This window comes from Haemaphysalis longicornis, unplaced genomic scaffold (assembly GCF_048455015.1).
Source record: "Haemaphysalis longicornis isolate Haplotype H1 unplaced genomic scaffold, Haemaphysalis longicornis Haplotype H1 scaffold_1, whole genome shotgun sequence".
Classification (NCBI taxonomy): domain Eukaryota; kingdom Metazoa; phylum Arthropoda; class Arachnida; order Ixodida; family Ixodidae; genus Haemaphysalis; species Haemaphysalis longicornis.
The window spans coordinates 125,343,451-125,363,154 of NW_027526203.1; positions in this window are offsets into that span (position 1 = coordinate 125,343,451).

The following is a 19,704-nucleotide window of genomic DNA, read 5'->3' on the forward strand; positions in this document are numbered from 1 at the left end:
CTGGGTGCTGTTTGCAGGTATTCTAGAGAGTTTAAAGGTCCGCTTCCTTTCTTAAAGTTGTATTCGGCTCTCTGCTTACCTCTTCTTGAATACGGGTCTGTTGTCTGGAATGGAACTTGCAAGTCCAATAGTGACCGTATCGAAAGGGTTCAAAATAAGTTCCTTTCTATCTTTAAGCACCGCTTCCGTCATGTGCAAGACGACGCAAACGGCATCATGTCTCTTCTGAAAAGCATTCCTTCCCTTCGGTGTCGACGAATGCGAGCTGATATTATCTTTCTCTATAAACTTCTTCATGGTAATATTTTGTGTGACGAGTTGGGTACACTTATCAATGTCAATTTGCCAAATAAACTTTTCAGAAAATTTCCAGCTTTCAGACCAGTTGCTTTAAATAGCCGACGCTCGTCCATCTGCCGAATACAATGTGCATATAATGAATATTCCGTTCGGCTTGATATATTCCAGAGCTCCTTTACTTTGTTCTCTAATGAGTTGAAAACTGTTGTAGCTTAAGTCCTTTATGTCATTCCAAATTTATATACCCTATGTATTATGTGCAAACTGTTCTTGCTTGCTTTTCACTTTTTCTTGTTTTGTGTTGCTTGAATATTTGTACGTTTTAGTGTCAGTGTTGGTAATGCTGAAGCTTTTCCCCCCCTTTTTTTTTTTTTGGAACTTCCTAATATGTTGTTAGAAAACCTTGGTTACATACGTATACTCTATGTCATGTTGATTCAATATTTGCTTGTATAGTTCCTATTTTTCACATCTACTGAACGTTTCGCTGGCCGAGTGGCATGGCTTGCAACCCTAAGCCTGCCTTTTCTTTTTTGACTTTCTGTTCTTTTTTTTTCCTTTTTGCTTTCTAAGATTTCTGTAACTATTTTTACTTTATTGTTTATGTCATACATATAGTTTTTGTGTGTTGTCTTGTCTTAATTGTAGTGTTTTTTTTTTTTTTTTGTATGGTGTACCAGTACCAAGACCCTAGGGTTGTTCCTGGGCACCGAAAATAAACGTTGATCGGTTGATTGATTGATTGATTGATTGATTGATTGATTGATTGATTGATTGATTGATTATTATTACAGGTTGTTAAGCTGGGGGAGGACAACGAGCAGCTCCGCCGTGAGGGCGCAACAAAGGCAGAGGCTCACGCCGATGCCGTGAGATCGCTGCGCCAAGAGCTTCAACTCCTGAGATCTGGCGCTCGGCCGTTCAAGTGTAACATCTGTCAAACGGTTGAGGTGGCGGCTAGGCCTAGTGGAGCCAGCGACGACTTCGGCGCACCCGCAAGCAGGGCTTCTTCCCCCTGCTCCCTTCGTCAAGGCTCACCGACAGTCGTCAAGAAGGCCCCGGCGCCCCCGCTCCAACCGGGTGACCTTGGTGCCGAACCTGCCGGTCTTCGCGCGCTCCTCGTTGACGTGCTGGAGGGAATTTCCTTTCTCAGCGACCAAGTGGCCGGGCTGCGCGAGGACAACGACCTTCTGCGCCGGGAAAACGCGCGGGCTTTTGCCTGCCTCCGTCAGGAGAGGGAGGGAGACCGCGCCCATTATGCGAAGTTGGTCACTTCCCTGCGTGCAGAGGTTTGCTCCCTGCGAGCTGAATTGCTTCGCCGTCCCGCTGCTTTGCAGAATGGAATGCGCGGCAGCTCGGGGAAGCCTTCTTTCACCCAAGCTGTTAACAATGAAGTGCCATCCTCGTCGGGTACGTCGGCTCCGCTGCAGGCGGTGTCTCCGGCGTCTCCAACACTGCACCCAACTCCGTCCACCCCCTTCCCAGTGCTTTCCGTGTCTGTGCCTGACTGTCACCCTCCCAGTTTTGAGAAGAAGCGCCGAAGCCGGGCATGTGTGGGTGCGTCAGACACATCTGGACTGGTCGTCGTTTCGCAGCCGAAGCGCCCCAAAGCTATGTTTATTTCCAAGCTTTCTCCGACCACCACCCCTGCCAGTCTCAATGCTCATCTGTCAACTTTAGGTGTCTCGCCCTTGAGCTGCCGACGACTGAAGACTAAATTCGACACCTATGCATCCTTTTATATTTCCTTGAATGAAGAGTGTTTCGAGCGCCTAAATGACCCCGCTGTTTGGCCGAAAGACTGCCTCTTTAAGGAGTTCCGAGGCATGTTTCGCGAAGGCATGCTTCACAGCTCTGAGCGCATCACGTAAGAAAAACAACCATGACTAGTTTAGATGTTTTTTATCAGAATGTGCGAGGTCTTCGAACTAAGGCGACTGAATTTTTTGGTAACGTTCTGGCTTCTTGCTTTCCGTTAATAGCTATATCTGAAACTTGGTTGTGCCCTGATATCCTATCCAGTGATTATTTTCCTCAAAATTACCATGTATATCGTAATGATCGTGCTTTAACGGGATGCAAACAAAAAGGGGGCGGGGTCCTTCTCGCCGTTGACAAATCTCTCCCGTGTGTGCTACGTAGCGATATTGATAACGCAGATGAGTCTTTATGGGTCGAAATTCATTTCTCTAAAACTGAAAAACTTCTAGTTGGTGTTTTTTACATTCCTCCTGATGTAGCTCCTGAGGCGTTCAATAAGTTAATCTCCTCCATTGAACAGGTGCTTATCACTCATGGCAACCGCAAAGTCCTCCTGCTTGGAGATTTTAATGCTCCTGGCGTGGAGTGGAGCCAGCTAACTTGTTCCCACTACAACCACCACATTGAACAGAAGGGTAATAGGTTGCTAGATTTTGTGGCTTTCACTTCTATGGCACAGTGTAATCGCATAAAAAATTGCAGTGGAAATATTCTGGACCTGTGCTTTTCGAACTTTGATGGCGTTAGTGTGTTGCACTCTGATTGTTCTTTAGTAATACCGGACAGATTTCATCCTCCTCTTTCTATTTCCTGTTGCCTCCCTTCATTGCTCCACCGTTCCGTAAATTCCAACAACACGCAACCTCATTACGCTTTCGCCAGGGGAGATTATGCTGAGCTGTATGGCTATTTTTCCGCTGCCCCTTGGTCGACCGTCATTGACCACACTGATGTCAATGAACAAGTCGACCGTTTCACAGAGATTGTGCTTTCGGGTATGAAGGAATACATCCCGCAATATTTACCGAGGAGGTTCAAGTTTCCACACTGGTTTTCCTCTGAATTGCGGGATGCCCTGAAACTCAAGGAACGTGCGCACAGAAAGATGAAGCGCTCTGGTGCCAACCAGTTTGCTCAGGAATTCCGGCGCCTACGTGCCCTATGTAAAATATTGCACAAACGTGATCATACTTCGTACCTGGCGTCGGTAGAAACTAAAGCAACTCACCAACCGGGAGCCTTCTGGAAATACATTCATTCTAGATCTAGTACAACTAAAGATTCTATTCGTCTTCTAGACTCCAACGGCGATGAGGTTGTCAAGGTGGCCGACTGCTTTGCTCGTCAATTTTCTTCTTTTTTTGGGATTAGCGGTGGTAGTGACAGCAGCAGCGCCCTTGTCACCAGGGCGAGAACTCCGGTTGTTTACAACTGGACGAGAACATCATTCGGACCAGCATCAAGCGGCTCAAGCCCTCGCTTTCTTGTGGGCCAGATGGTATTCCTGCTGCAATCCTAAAAACATATGCAAATATATTCGTTCCTGTGTTCACTTCAATATTTAATAACTGTCTCCGGTCGGGAACGTTTCCTCGCTCATGGAAAATCTCTCGCGTATTCCCTGTTTTCAAGTCAGGCCTAAAAACTGATGCTATAAACTATAGGCCTGTCTCGCTGCTTTGTTCTGCCTCTAAAATTTTCGAGTTATCTCTTCATACGGTCTTGTCTTTCTCATTTAAACATGTCCTCATTCCTAATCAACATGGATTTATGCGTGGTCGTTCAACTTCCACGAACCTTGTATGCTTCATGGAGCAGGCTGTCCCAGCAATCGTTGGTAGAAGCCAACTGGATGTGGTCTACTGTGACATGAGCAAAGCCTTTGATGTTGTCAACCACTCGTTATTGCTTGCAAAGCTCACTCTGTTAGATGTACACGCTTCTTTGGTGGGTCTTATACGTTGTTATCTCAAGGAGCGATATTGCTATGTAAGTGTTAACGGTCAAACATCATTTAGGTACAAAGCAACCAGTGGTGTACCCCAAGGCTCCGTTCTGGGTCCCCTTCTTTTTTCCATTTTCATTAACGATGTTGCTTCTGCCATTCAAAATTCTTCTTTTTTGTTGTACGCTGATGATATAAAAATCTTTAGAGAAGTGCGTAGTGTTCAGGACTGTAATTCTCTTCAGGTTGATATTGTGTCATTCCATCGTTGGTGCACCAAAAACGACCTTATTTTGAACCCTTCAAAAACTAAAGTTGTCTTCTATAGTAGAAAAACTCAACAGCTGCAATACCCTTATGAAATTGCAGGCACCACACTGCCGAGGGTGACCGAAATTCGGGACTTGGGAGTACTTTTTGATTCTCCTCTGACTTTCTCTTCCCACATTGCACAAATTACCCGTCGGTCTCTTCGTTGTCTGGGTGCTGTTTGCAGGTATTCTAGAGAGTTTAAAGGTCCGCTTCCTTTCTTAAAGTTGTATTCGGCTCTCTCCTTACCTCTTCTTGAATACGGGTCTGTTGTCTGGAATGGAACTTGCAAGTCCAATAGTGACCGCATCGAAAGGGTTCAAAATAAGTTCCTTTCTATCTTTAGGCACCGTTTCCGTCATGTACAAGAAGATGCAAACGGCAGCATATCTTGTCTCACAAGTATTCCTTCCCTTCGGTGTCGACGTATGAGAGCTGACATTATCTTTCTTTATAAACTTCTTCATGGTGATATTTTGTGTGATGACTTGGTTGCACTTATCAATGTCAACTTGCCGAACAAACTTTTCCGAAGATTTCGAACTTTCAGAACAGATGCTTTAAGTAGACGACGCTCGTCCATCTGCAGAATACAACGTGCATATAATGAATATTCCGATCGTCTTGATATTTTCCAGAGCTCTTTGTCTTTGTTCTCTAATGAATTGAAAACTGTTGTAGCTTAAGTGCCTTTATGTCATTTATGTGCCGTATTTCTGTTCCATATTTATTTTATGCAAATCATCATCTTGCTTGTTTGTTTTTCACTTTTCCTGATTTTGTGTTGCTTGAATTTCTGTCGGTTTAAGTGTCAGTGCTTGTAATGCTGAACTTCGTTTTTTCATTTTGAAACTTCCTAACATTTTGTTACAAAACCTTTGTTTTATGTGTATAATCTATCTCCGTCATGTTCATTGAGTATTTGCTTGTGTATTTTCAATTTTTTACGTGCCTTCAACGTTTTTGCTGGCCGGGTGTCATGGCTTCTAACACTAGGCTTCCTTTTTTTTTTTTTGCTGTTTTCCATTCTGGGATCTCTGTAACTATTTTTACCTTATTGTTTCTTTCATATATATGGTTTTCTGTGTTGTGTTGTGTTGTCTTGATTTTAGTTTGTTTTTATGAATGCTTGTATATGGTGTACCAGTACCAAGACCCTAGGGTTGTTCGTGGGCACCAAAAATAAAGGTTGATTGATTGATTGATTATTGTTATTATTATTCCCTTCCCTTCCAAGATGGCGCCAAGCAAGGACGCTTGCCTACTCTGTTCCTGTGTTTTCTTCGGAAAACAGAAATTTCTGCGTTGCGGCGAGTGCAACAAACGCGCTCACGCGAAATGTATCACGTTGCCGGATGACGACCTCCAGTTACTCAAGTCAGGTGCAAGGCGCTTCGTCTTCAATCCGTGCAAGACTGCTTCGCCGCCGGTTAGTCCTAACATCGACCCCGGCATTTCTTCGCAAGCGGCAGCGTTGCCGGCTCTTTCGTCCAGCCCTTCCCTCGCAGCCGCCACCACGCACCCCGTTGACCTCGCCGCCGAGCTGGTTTCCCTCCGTGCCCTTATCGTGGACGCCCTGGAGGGAATCTCTTTTCTCTCCGACCAGGTTGTTAAGCTGGGGGAGGACAACGAGCAGCTCCGCCGTGAGGGCGCAACAAAGGCAGAGGCTCACGCCGATGCCGTGAGATCGCTGCGCCAAGAGGTGCATTCCCTGCGCAGCGATTTGGCCCGGCTGAGGGGTGCGCCCCGGCTGGCCGATTTCCCGCCGCTGCCAACCAGGACGGTCGCGGAAACAAAACCCCCTACCCCGCGGACGCCCGGCTCTTCGCAGAATCCCGTGCTGCCTGCCTCTGCCCCTCCAAGCCCGACGCCGGTGAATTCGGCTTCTCCGCCTCTCCAGAACGTATCGCCACCGACGCAGCAGCAGCAACGCCGTGCAAGGCACAACCCGCGTCCGCTGACAGTTGGCGTTTCTGACGGGACTGTACTTGCAGCAGTCGGTCGTCCCAGGCCCCCTAAAGCTATGTTTCTCACCAAGCTGCGTCCTTCTACAACATCGGCGCAAGTAGCCAAGCACTTGTGCTCTGTGGGTGCTGTGCCGATCATGTGCAAGCGACTGAAAACGAGGCATGACTCGTACGCTTCCTTCTACGTCGCCGTGGACGACGTGTGTTTCGAGAAACTGAGAGACCCTGCGCTTTGGCCGCGGCACTGCCTGTTTAAACCCTTCCGCGGTGAGTTGTGTGAACAAATGATCCATGTCGAGGAACACCGTTTCGATGGCGAGTAACTGCAGTTTTGATTTTTTCTACCAAAATGTCCGTGGGCTACGTACTAAATCTGCCGAATTTTTTTCTAATGTAGTTTCTTCTTGCTTTCCAGTAATAATTCTTACAGAAACCTGGCTGTGCCCGGATATTAGCTCTAATTCCTTCTTTCCCCCAAACTACCAAGTCTTTCGGCATGACCGCGACCCTTCGTGCGGCAAACAACGGGGAGGTGGCGTTTTGCTTGCCCTACACGATTCGATTAAATGTAAACGGCGCCTGGACCTTGAATTGGAAACTGAGTCTATCTGGTTAGAGGTGCTTTGCTCTCGGGGCAAACGCCTCTTACTGTGTACTTACTACATACCACCCGAGACAAATGCCACTGACTTCAAACTTACCCTAAATTCAATAGAAAATGTTGTAACCTCTCACAGTGATCACGATTTTCTAATAACTGGTGACTTTAACGCACCCGGCATTGCATGGGAAACTCAGTTGGTTGATCGGGCGTCCCATCCGATATCACAGAAGTGTGAAATTTTGCTAGATTTTATTTCTTTCACTTCGTTACAGCAATGCAACTTCATTAGGAATCGGTGTGGAAACGTTTTGGACTTGTCTTTTACTAACATGGAACACGTTGAGGTGTCGCGTAGTTATATTGACCTCGTAAAACCAGACAGGTTTCACCCCCCCTTACTCATTTCAATTTCTAACGTATCCCTTGCCCACCACAGTCCTCCCGTCAACCCACCAGGCGTCCGTGGTTACAACTTCGCTCGTGGGGACTATATTGGCTTGTTTCACTTCCTTGCTGAGACGGATTGGTCACCACTGGACACTCTCAATGACGCAGACGAAATGACTGATTTTTTCACCGAAGTACTTCACGATGGCTTAAGCAGATTTGTACCCAAAAAAACTAAAAAAAGTAGCAATTATCCGTACTGGTTTTCATCTGAACTAAGAAAGGCCCTTGGTAGAAAGAATCGAGCTCACAAACAAGCAAAAAATACTGGCCAAGAGAGGTGGCAGAGCGAGTTTCGTCAACTCTGGTAGCATTGTAAAAATCTGCTTAAGCGCGATAGGTCCAGTTATATTGCCGCGGTTGAAGCCGATGCGCCGCGCAATGCTAAAGCTTTCTGGGGTCATGTACGTGCACAAACTTCCAAAAACAACCCTGGAGATATTAACCTCATTGACAAGAGGGGTGACAGCATTCCTGACGTTCCTAATGCTTTTGCTCAACAATTCAGTTCAGTATTCGGCAAGAAAAGTGCAGCCTGCCCCCCTCAAGTGTCTCCGGGGTATGATAAAAGCTCAGAATGTTTTATTTCGGAAAGTCTTGTATCAAGAGCTCTAAAGCGAGTTAAGCCCTCATTTTCGTGCGGCCCTGATGGCATTCCTTCGGCAGTACTGAAGGCGTTTGGGGATCTTCTTGTTCCGGTCTTGGCGCGAATATTTCGAACGTCACTCAATACCGGTAAGTTCTCTACTCGTTGGAAGACTGCGCTGGTTGTTCCTATATTTAAGTCAGGGTCAAAGTTAGACCCCACAAACTACCGCCCGATTTCTATTCTCTGCGCCGCTTCAAAACTCTTTGAGACTGTACTACATACACTACTCTCTTTCAGCTTAAAAACTATATTATTACCTCAGCAACACGGCTTTCTCGCTGGGAGATCGACCACCACTAATCTCGTCAACTTCATGCTGCATGCTTCGGAAGCTGTGCAAGGGAGAGGTCAACTTGATGTAGTCTACTTTGATTTAAGCAAGGCTTTTGATGTCGTCTGCCACGAGCTCTTAGCAAAAAAACTATCTGAGCTTGATATACAACCATCCCTGATATCTCTTATATGCAATTATCTATGTGATAGGTCATGTTTCGTGCATGTAAATGGACAGTCTTCTCTTTCCTATGAGGTCACCAGTGGTGTCCCTCAGGGCTCAGTTCTCGGGCCACTTCTCTTCTCAATCTTTATAAATGATGTCGCGACAATATTTAATGATTGTAATTTTCTTTTATATGCCGATGATGTAAAAATATTTAAATCTGTTTCCAACTCTGCCAGCTGTTCCGCTCTCCAGAGAGCAATCTCGTCCTTCTCGCATTGGTGCTCATGCAACAAACTCCTCATTAATACATCTAAAACTAAGGTAATGACATACACAAGAAAGACTGACAACATCTTGTTTCCCTATAACATCAACGGTGAATTACTCCCACGTGTGGTAGAGGTTAATGACCTAGGCGTCACTTTCGACAGTAAACTGAGCTTCTCTCCACATATTCAGGTAATTACTCGTAGAGCTCTTCGATCGCTTGGCGTTGTCTGTCGCGTGTCCAAGGAGTTCAAGGAGCCGATTTCTCTTCTCAAGCTCTACACAACTATATGTCGTCCTCAGCTTGAATATGCATCTGTTGTCTGGAACAGCACGAGTAAAAGAAACCGTAAGCTTGTAGAAAGAGTCCAAAATAAGTTCATATCTATCTTCAACCATCGCTTTGGCGATAGTAGTAATTATAACCGTGGATCGCCCTCTTCATTGACGCTATCATGCTTAACTTCCAGGCGGAACAAGGCTGATATTCTCTTCCTCTTTAAAATTATGCACGGCATAGTGTCTTGTGGTGAGCTGCTACATCATGTTCGTCTTTATGTGCCGCAAAAGTGGACCAGGAAACATGATACCTTTTGCAACTCCAATTGTCTGCGTGTCTTGTGCCCTGTGTGCCGACTGCAATGCACGTACAATCGGTACTCGGATTACCTTGATATATTTAATGATTGTCCTACTCTGTTTCGCAAACATGTCTGTGAGTTTGTATTGGCGTAACTGCCAACTTTTCTTATTCTGCATTTGTCTTTTATCCTTGAGTTCATGCACTTAAATGACTTTCATTCCGTAACTTCAACATAAGCTATTCTTTCGTTTTTTTTCGTATTTTATTTTGTATTTGAGAGATGTGTACATTATGTTTCGTGTGTTTCTGTTTCCGTGCGCCAGCACAAAGGCCCCCCCGGCTGTTCCTGGGCACGCAAATAAATGATTGATTGATTGATTGATTGATTATTATTATTATTATTATTATTATTATTACTTTGTCATTGTTCTTGTCGTCTTACTGTTAAACTTTGTTCTCTGCTTGTTGTGTATTCATTACAATAAGCTGAGCCACAAAGGCATCTTCTTTTTCTTTTTTACCTGTACCCAGGCTCCGCCTGTGCTTTATTTCTGTAATTTTCGCTACTTCAATTTGTGTGTGTGTTGTCGCTTGTTTGTTTCTTTCAATATGTTTCTTGTATTTTGTTTTCATGTAACTATCCGTGCGCCAGCACCCAGGCCTCTGGCTGTTCCTGGGCACGTAAATAAACATGATTGATTGATTGATTGATTGATTGATTGATTGATTGATTATTTTGCTGAAGACCGGAAACCCCCTGTCAGAGTATAGGAGCATAAGAGTTGCGTCGGATTAGGCTTTGGTTACCATTATTTGCTCTTTTGTTTTTTCTAGTGAAATTTCAGAACAATAGCTTGCTCCGATATTTCATGCGCACGATAGTTTCAGAAATTTAGTATCCATTCCAAAGCTCAGATATCTTTTCATCGCATGCGTTTAGAAACAGTTGCGCCGACATGCGGGTTCCATTGAGAGCTTTAGCCACCCTTTTTTTCTTCAAAATTTGATTACTGGAGCTTTTCCCTCTACAATGAAGCATTTCCCCGCAATAAACGCGCGAAATTTCGTCTGTCTTACACTACCAATTTGAGGTACGAAGCAGTGTATTTAATAACGGGGTTTTAAGAATTTATCTCGGTAATTGCTAGCGATGAGAAAAGGTGGTTCAAAAATTTAACTCTTCTGGGAAATTTTAAGCGCTGAAAGCAATTGCTGCTCGCTCCCGGGTGTTGTGGGGTACTATTAGCCTACATTTTTACTAATCTATACTGCAACCTACCCAAATTTTTATAATTCATCGTGCAATTAAATATATTTACATGCTTAAAAGGCGAAAACCCGCAAATACTTATCTGATCTGTTTACTGCTACGTTGTGTTCGAGACTATTTGTTCGCTTTAGTTTCTCCGTGTTCGTGCGCGACTTACTTCGACAGGCAGGCTGGCCGCGCTTCCCGCGACAGCTTCTTCAGAATCAGAGACCGCCATGGCCGGCGCGCACTTGTTCTACTCATACGCAGTCACGTTCCCCTGTCGCGCGGCGCGCGGTAGGCTCATTTTTGGTCGTTCACTGGCAATTCGCCTGCATTGGGCCATTGTAGAGCGCTCGGCTGCTACGCTGGAGACCCGGGTTCAAACCCCTTAGAAACACAGATGTGTTCTCTTTACTTTTCTCTTCGCGCGCGGGGATTTTGATGCACGGACACCCAAAATGGACGGGAGGGTAGCCGTATACGGCTCCTCTGCAAAAATGCACTACCAAACTACTGGCATTGGCCAAGCGTGAGACTGAGATATTGTCCCGATGCGGTAATGAGACCATAGATAGCTCTTGCTTTGAAGCAGTAAATTTGCAATACACACATACATATAAATACACAAAGGGTATTTAGCCTTGCTTAGTAACAAGACGTGGAATAGTAGAAAATGATGTTGCCGTAGTTTTGTCATTTCCGAATTGTTTGGGTTATATCGAGATCCACGCGCATTGATTTGCGATTTGCCTCAGTTTAAACGTAGCACGAGCTCACGGCTTGTCGGGAAACTTTTACAAAGCCAACTTGAAATTGTGGAGAATTAGTAAAAATGCATAAAAGCAGGGGGATTTTTTACACAACGGAGGAGCGTATGTCGTGCAATAAGAAATAGAAACAAGTTTCAACGCTAGCAAGGAAATTTTACGCACCGTTGGGATACCATAGGAACACCGCACTTTAACCTTCTCTGCTATGGACACTGAATTAACGGTGCACAGGCGAAAAAACACAGCAGCCTACAAGGTTTATGGCCAGAAGCTTGGAAGTCACCTCCACAACAAGAAAAAACAATCTGTCGACTTTCAGATTCCTTTTTGCATGAACGCCTATTGTACGCCGCGCAAAATTCCTTCGCTACTCCGGAACACATAAACACTAACAAATTAGCGCCCAAAAGTTCTTTGTCCGAAACGATAACAGCAACAGAAATCCGACGCCTCATCGAACGCTCAACAACAATGCGGTGAAACGTCGACCCAGTTGGCGCGGCCTCCCGGAGTATGCAATACAAATTGAACCCAGCTGGAGCTTTGCGTGCCATCGCAGGCATTTCCAGCGCACCGTACAATAGCCACGGTAGTGTTAAAATCAAAAGGCCAGCATCACAAATTTTAACTTCACAGCACCTACTTCGCAAGCATCGCGAGCTCAGGAACGAAAAAAAAACGTAAGATACAATACAGAAAAGCGTATGAAAGACTTAGCTTGAGCGAGGGAACGAGGCCCGATTAATGTAAGTGGCCGCGGAAGCAACACTATGGCTATACTAAACTAGCAAGACCAAGCGTATGGGGCGAAATTAGTACGGCGTTAGCCAATCACACAGCGACTGTTTCACTTTTCCGCGGTGCTACCCTGCCGTCTGCTCTCTATCAAGGAACACGTGCCGTAGGCCAGCCTTGCATCCTTAATGACGTGACGGATTAGCCGGTGCTCCTTTTAATGCAATTGTCACCTAACTTGGGAAGCTTGGCGGCTGTCTGTCCCTGTCTAGACTCTAAATCCAACCCATTTGTGCGTGAAGATTGAGCGACAGTGTACTGGGGGAGAGAGAATGGAGGAGCGAGTGGAGGCAAAGACCGTAAAGCATATTGGCTTTTCCTTCACGCCTGGTCTTTGTAGTGGAAAAAGACTCACATAGCCCCGAGCACTGTGCAGCTACGAGCTGTGCACAGTTGCGAAATGCAAGGGACAACGGCGGCGATTCGGCTCTGAGAACACCTTGCTCTGCCTTTAGAGCGTCGGGATGAGAAAGGTGAGTACGTTAGGGGACGCCGTACTACACAGGCAGACGCCCCCTAACGCCGTTTTGTGAAAAGGACAGTGTCAGTCACGTCCTTTCATGTGTCTTCCGTAATCCGCTTCAGGCTGCGCGTAAGGTGACTTGATAAGGCGCTACATAAGATGTCTCATCAAACGCGAAAAGTGACCGTAGTTGTCCTCATCAGCGGGGTCAACACACATAGCACAAAACGTGCCGCAGCTATATCAAAAAAAGCAAATAAAAATCATAACATTTTCCTTCGTGTTGTATTTGAGCCCGGGTCCGCAGATCAGAAGCCAAGTGCGGCGACCACCGCGCTAACCAGGCACTGTGCCAGAATAGAAGCAGAATTAACCTGTTGCGTGCTCGTGACAAGCGAACTCGACGGCACGTGCGTAGAAAAGGTGCACGCGGAAGAGAGCTTGCACCCTGGCACCCTGGGGAAGGAGCCTCGGCAATTGCGTCCTGTCTTCCCGTCGGGTAATTAACGTCAAAATACCAAGAAACGAAAGCGAAGGCAGAGACGTCAACATTATGCAGCCTTGACGTCTTTGATGATCCCTGGCTTTCACCTTCACATCATGTTGTAAGACTTCAGTGCCCGCAGAATTGTCGCCTTCATCGGGGCGCAATCTGGAATACGCGCTGGCCAGGTATGGTAACTAGTGCGCCTAACTGACCATGCAATTAAAAGCTTGTATTCGAACACCACTTGTTCAAAATTTCTCTTGATGAAGAGCTGGATCAAAGTGATATGACGAGGAAGCTGCGTTTGGGCACCGCACCCTAGGGCGAGATGTTCAAATCTTCTTCAACTTAGCAACACGTCTGGAAAGGCTACGAGGTCTAGGGCCTAATTATTAAAATTAGTTATGAACGACTAAGCTTTTTAGGAGTGTGAAAAGGGAATGCAGCCGTTTGTAAGCAAATATCTCACCGTAATACTGCTGTCTATACTAGTTTTTTCATCTTCACCCGTCATACATAACCACTGTTTTGGCGCTCTTTGCTACAGTTGACATTCCGCCATTAACATCCAACGATCATCATCATACTGAGTGTAGTGTTTACCCCGGTCAACTGGACACAAGCGTCAAGTTGTGTTGAAGCTCCTGTTCTGGTGTAACACCGCCACTGCTGAAAGACTACTGCGGCAATAATTATTATATATATTGGATGCCAATGATAAGCCAAACCAGGAAAAACGATAGAAGTGAAAGACAACGACATCAGTTTCATATCTCTATTCCTAAACTCACTTTCGATGCAAATCCGACCGGCCGCCATGTATGTGGGAATTTTTTAGCCCAAACTTATCCATTTCAAAACCTTCCTTCCCTGGAATACATACATGAGGTCGGAATATAAATGTATCGTTCTTATGCAACTGCGAAACAAAGTGAATGTGTTTTATGTGCCTAGATTACTCCAGTTGATACAGAAGATAAGTGGAAAAATGAGAACTGAAACATTTTACACTATTTGAACGTTTATTATTATTTTTTCATTTAACTTCATAACTAAAGGATAACGTTTACTGAGTGGAGAGAGCGCTACATTGAACTGCTCCCATCAATATCTACAAAAACTTTTAAATTGTGCTTTGTGCGTAATGCACACCAATAAATTACAGGTTAGGTGTCTTATTCGCAACATATTCGCTTACGACAAAATGTATTTGGGTCCATTAAAGCACACGGCGGCTTGTCGATGTCAGTCGCGATTGGTTCAACAATGCCCTAGATGGCGGTGACTCTGCTCCTCTTTTCGTGACATCGCATTAGGAGTAGTCAGACCTTGTGAGGTTTGTACAGGGTGTTGACGGAGTGGCGGAGGCAGGGTTTAGGTGTACAGCAGGTGGAGAAATGGGGTAGTATCGAGTGGCGGGGCGAGGGAGAAAAGGGAAAGGAAAAGTTGGGTGAAGGTAATTCACTCTGTCAACACACATGCTCTACACAACCAGAATCGAAATGGTATAGCGCAGACACAATGGACCGTGCTATAACACCACCTTACGACAGGCTCGCATGGGCAAAAGCTGTCTTCTGGAAGCAGATCGTCGTTACGCCACGCGACCACCGGTAATGGAGGAGTGTGTACCGCCAGTGGAAAAGTATTCGTAACCGCACACATTTCCTACCGACTACAACAAATAGTGTACTAGCCGAACTCAAGCAGATAACCACGTTCCTAAAGAATAGTTGAGGTACTTCTATTTTGTGTGAGTGCTTGTTCACAGAAGCGTTTTCTTCTTGAGGCGCTTGCCTAAGTTGGCTTTCCTGCAGTGCATTTTCGCATAACGATGGAGGCCTCCAGTGAGGCAGATAAAGGTTCGCTTTAAAAATGAGCTGGTGAGTGAACTGGAACTATTACCATCGCCGATTTAAGCCTCCCAGCATAGAAAAACCCTTTCACGTCGAATGGAAACGATTGCAGCGTTTTCAAATCTTGGCTTCGAAATCAACGACTCGAACGTTTCCCTCCTACTGAAACGACACCCTGAAAAAGTACCCGGGAGGTATAATGTACATTTTGTCCTTGAAAAGATGCACAAGTGAACACACGCTGCTCATGGAACAGCATGATGAAAGCGCTCATAGCACACAAGATCGCGATAGTTTACTGGCATTGCGCCGCTTCCGTGCCCTTGCAAGTGGCGCAACTGTCGCCGCAAATACCATCCTGCTACTGAAAAGGCACTGAGGAGGCATTCGTTCTACAATTTCTGAGGTCTTTTTATCGATCAAAAAAAAATTCGGGGATTTACCGCTTCGTAGCGGCACCTGCGCCATGAAAGCAGGCGTGGTGGAGAACTCCGAAATACTTTTGACCACCTGGGGTACTTTACGTGCACCAAAACCTCCACTGACGGCTGCTTTTTTTCTTCTTTTTTTGCTCTTCGCCTACATCTGAAAAGCGGCCGTCGAGTCGTTGGGCTAAGCAGCACACGCTAGCCTCTGAGACGCCAGGGCGGGTTTTTCTCCAAATGGCGAACCCAGCTCGGTGCCTTGTCCTTACGGTTTACGTCTGCTTATCGTTTTTCTGTTTTGGTTAGACGTGCTTTCGGTTTTGTTAATAAGCCTTGCAGTGGCGCCACGCATGTTGCAGTGGGGCCACCACTACATGCATGCGCAGCGGCTATGCCAGAGCCCGCATTTTAAGCGCCGAGGTGACCAAACATGTTGTCTGGTTTGTGGATGCCGTTTTTTATTCCGTCACCCCGCAGTTTTTTTCTTTATTTTGGGGGAGTAAAATTGCTTTGTAAAAATAACTTGTAAATTTTAACGTTCCAAAAACGGCGGCTAAAATGGCGGTGCAGAAAACAGCCCCGAGCCTAAACTTTACTGCCTTTGGCATGGAGCTTCCATTCACGCCCACTCCGAGAAAATTCCGCCTGCATTACGGTAATAATAAAACATATAACTCACAAAGCCCTCCTTCCCTCATTCAGACACACATGCACCGTCACAAACGCACGCACGCACACAACGGGCTGTTCGCTCGGCGAGCGATAAACAGCTTGTTTACGTTACACGTGAAACTTCGCATCGGCAGTGGCACGTAGACAACAAAACAGGCTAAGTACGTAACACGTCAGAATGCTTCTTTTCCGTGTTTGTTTTTCTAGAAAGAGCGTAAACACCTCGTATTCGCTTGGTACGGAAAACAAAAAAATGCCACATTCCGAAATATAGGCGACATAATACATAGCATATGGGCCTCAATGGCAGTGCCACCTCCAGTATACCTGCAAGTGGAAACCACATATCAAACCTCGTTGCTCTGCATAAAAACTTGCAGTAATGGCATACAATTATCGAGTTTTTTTAGCCACAATGGCTACGCATGTCAAATAGATCTTCAAGTGTACATCCCAAGAAGCGTTCTGAATTTTTGTTTTTGTGTGTGCGTGTTCGCGAGCTCACCTGCAAGCCATTATTATTGCGAATCCATTAAACGACGCATTCAGGGGAAAAGTAGGCCTGTATCAGCGAAGGGCCACCCAATTTCCCATTGGCTGCGACAATGAGTATGCATTGGCTGCAAACGTGATAAGCGCTAGCCTGCCGCCCCGTTTGTTGCGACGCCTTACGTAGTCCGAACGCGGGTATGCTGCGGCCTTGATTCGCAGTTGGGGGCCGTGTTTCATGTGGCTCTATAGCAACGGTGTGGTTACTAAGGGTCCAGCCGAAGTGCTGGCGTCGAAGTGCATGCTTTTGAATGAGATGTGCCCAGTACGAGTTCACGCGAAATCGCCCGAGGAAGGCGAACAGGGCTTTGCCACTAAGATGTGTACCCTGACGTAATAACCCACTCTTAAGCGATCTGTCACGCCTATAGCAAGGGTGGGTTGTTTCGAATGGCGCCGTAACTGCTCACCCAGAATGCCTTGACTTCCTACAGACCATGTTCTTCATTTTGACAACGGCAAATCAGCACCGTAGCTCCGCTTCGCCATAAAGGTCAATTTTTTTATCCCCGTCCACACCACTTAACACATATCAGGAGACGTTACAGTACATCGGCTTAGGTAGTTATACCCTTCCTACCTCTCAAAAATCTCTCGCAACTCAGAAATCTGTAGAATAGCATCCGCTCCAAACTGGGACTCTCTCATTTAAGCCTACTTACGCAGCCTACCAAGCAATTTACTCCCGAAACAAAAGCCCACTATGCTAGGTGAACGTAATGTTTACCACACAACACGGGACTCGCCCAGCATCCAGCTACTACCCCCATCCCCCACCCCTACCCGGAACAGTGCGACGCCGTACTATCTACACCAGCCCCAGGGGATCCCCGCCCAGCTAGAGGACGGCACGATGCGATCATTCCCTAAAACATGGACTAAGGGCCCCTATCACTTCGGGAGACGGAGATGTGCTTTTCCGTAATGTAAATAACCTCTGTCCCTTTCTCTCTATTCTTTTTTGCGAAAAGCTAAGTCATTTTGGTCCAAGTTCCCGCAACAGTTATTTCCCATTGAATTACGCTGGATGGTTTTTATCTTTCTAGAATACCATAGACCTTTTCATAATGGTATACAGTATACAAGCCTAGCTCTGATCCAAAACGAATGGGCTGGTTGGTAAAACGTTTCTTGGGCTTAAAGGGAAGGCGTAGAAGGGTGTGGTTGGCGTTCTAAGTACAGGAGGGCTCTTGTCCGGGCTGCCTCAAGGGTGCGCCTCAACAGGCGACTTGGTGCTGCGGTGCGCAGCTGGTCAGCTCGGACTCCCAGTGCTCAGGAGAATAGGAGGGGGGGGGGGGTTAGGGGGCAGGGTAAGACGACACGGTAGGTGTTGAATGGGGTGTGACAATGTGGGCCGTCAAGTGGGAAGAGAGAAGGGAAAATGTGGGATGGTATGATGTAGGTTTTGGTCTCTAGTCGGCCAGAGGATGTAGGCTTGTTGGGCTTGAAAGAAAGGTGGGCGGATGCGGTACCGCCCTCGGGATTTGGTGCAGTGGTAGAGGATGGAGTTGTATGTGGGGTCGACTGGTGTCAGGGCTGGTGGGTCGGGGAGTGGGGGAGTCGCTTGTCGAGGCATGGTGAGGGAAGTGCCCGGGTTATGAGAGCGCTGTCTGCGGTGTGCGCCGCCTCATTCCCAGCCAGGTCGGAGTGCACGGGGGTCCAGATGATAGAGAGGTCGATGTCTTCATGAAGGCGTTGAAGAAGGTGAATGGCTGCTGGCGGGGCGAGGCCTGCTTGGTAGAAGCGGCAGGCTTCCTGTGAGTCGGTGATAACTGTCAGGCAGGGTTGGTGCTGGTGGGTCGTGGGCATGTGCCGGTAGGAGGCCGCGGTGGCGACGCGACTCTCGTTGGTGAAGACTGCGATGGTGGTGCGGTGGTGGGTGGAGGACTTGGCGATGTTGGATAGCGGGTGTTGCAGTCCGTGCGGTAGCATTTGTCGAGGAATCGGACGTGGGCTTTGTGGTGGCCTCGATTGTAGAAGTGGTACATATGATTGGGGACGGGAGGAACGTGGATGCGTTAACGAATGGATTGGGGAATACATTCGGGGGCGTGTAAGGTGACAGGGGCCGTACGTCCGATGAAGTGGAGTACCCGTCGACTGGCCCGTCTGAGGGAGAGTCTGTGCAGGTGGGATGCATGTTGGGCATCCAAGATGTCAGTGAGGGTGCTGCGGAGGCCAAGCTGGAGGAGGCGTGTTTTGGAGGTGTAGGTAGAGAGGCCCAGGACGGCGTTGTAGGTCTTGCGGTACAGAGCAGCCGGTTTCTTAGCTTCCTGTGTCCTGGGGTTGGCGAAAGGGCAGCTGTACGTGAGGCAACTGATCAGGAGGCTTGGACGAGTTTGCAGGCGTCTGGTTCTTTGAGGCCGTAAGTGGAGCTGCGGATGCGCCGAATGAGATGCGTGAGTTGTGTGATCGTCTTGTGGAGTTGTGGGAGAAGAGTGGGGCCAGAGCCGTCGTAGTGGAAAGAGACGCCGAGTACCCCAACGGTAGTTGGCACCCGTGCATGGGGACGGGGGGTGGGGCCTTGGATGGTTACTTGTGGTTCGTGGTGCGTTGTAGGGCGCGGCCGCGGGTGCGGGTTCAGAGGACGACGAGGGCTGACTTGTTTGGATCGACCGTTAGGCCTCTAGGGTGGAGGTATTCGGCGGTGGTGTTGATGGCTTGCTGGAGGGCAACTTGTTGCGTGCCAGTGGACCTGCTGGCGGTTATATCGTGAGGTCATTGGCATAAAGCGCATGCTGAATACTGGGGATGGCATTCAAGGGGCTAGGGAGCAGGAGGAAGGCGATGTTGAAGAGTAAGGGGGAGATTACGGAACATTGCGGTGTGTTTTTTGGCAGGGGTGTGGAATGTAGGGAACTGCAGAGGGCCGAGCTGTAGGATGGCAGTGCGATTCGGCAGGAACGCGGAGACGAAATGACAGGTGCGGTGGCCGCAACCGGTGTGGTTGAGGTTGAGGTGTGGTGCGTAACGTTGTCAAGGCCCCTTTGGCATCGAGGGTGAGGAGTGTTTTGGGGGTGTCGCGGCTGAGGTGGTCCAGAAGCTGTTTTTTGATATGCATAGGGGTGTCTTCAGTGAGAGGTGTTGGCGGAAACTGAACAGGGCGAGGGGTTATGGTTACGTAATTTTGTTAGGTGGCGAGGTGCTGGTGAACAAGGCAT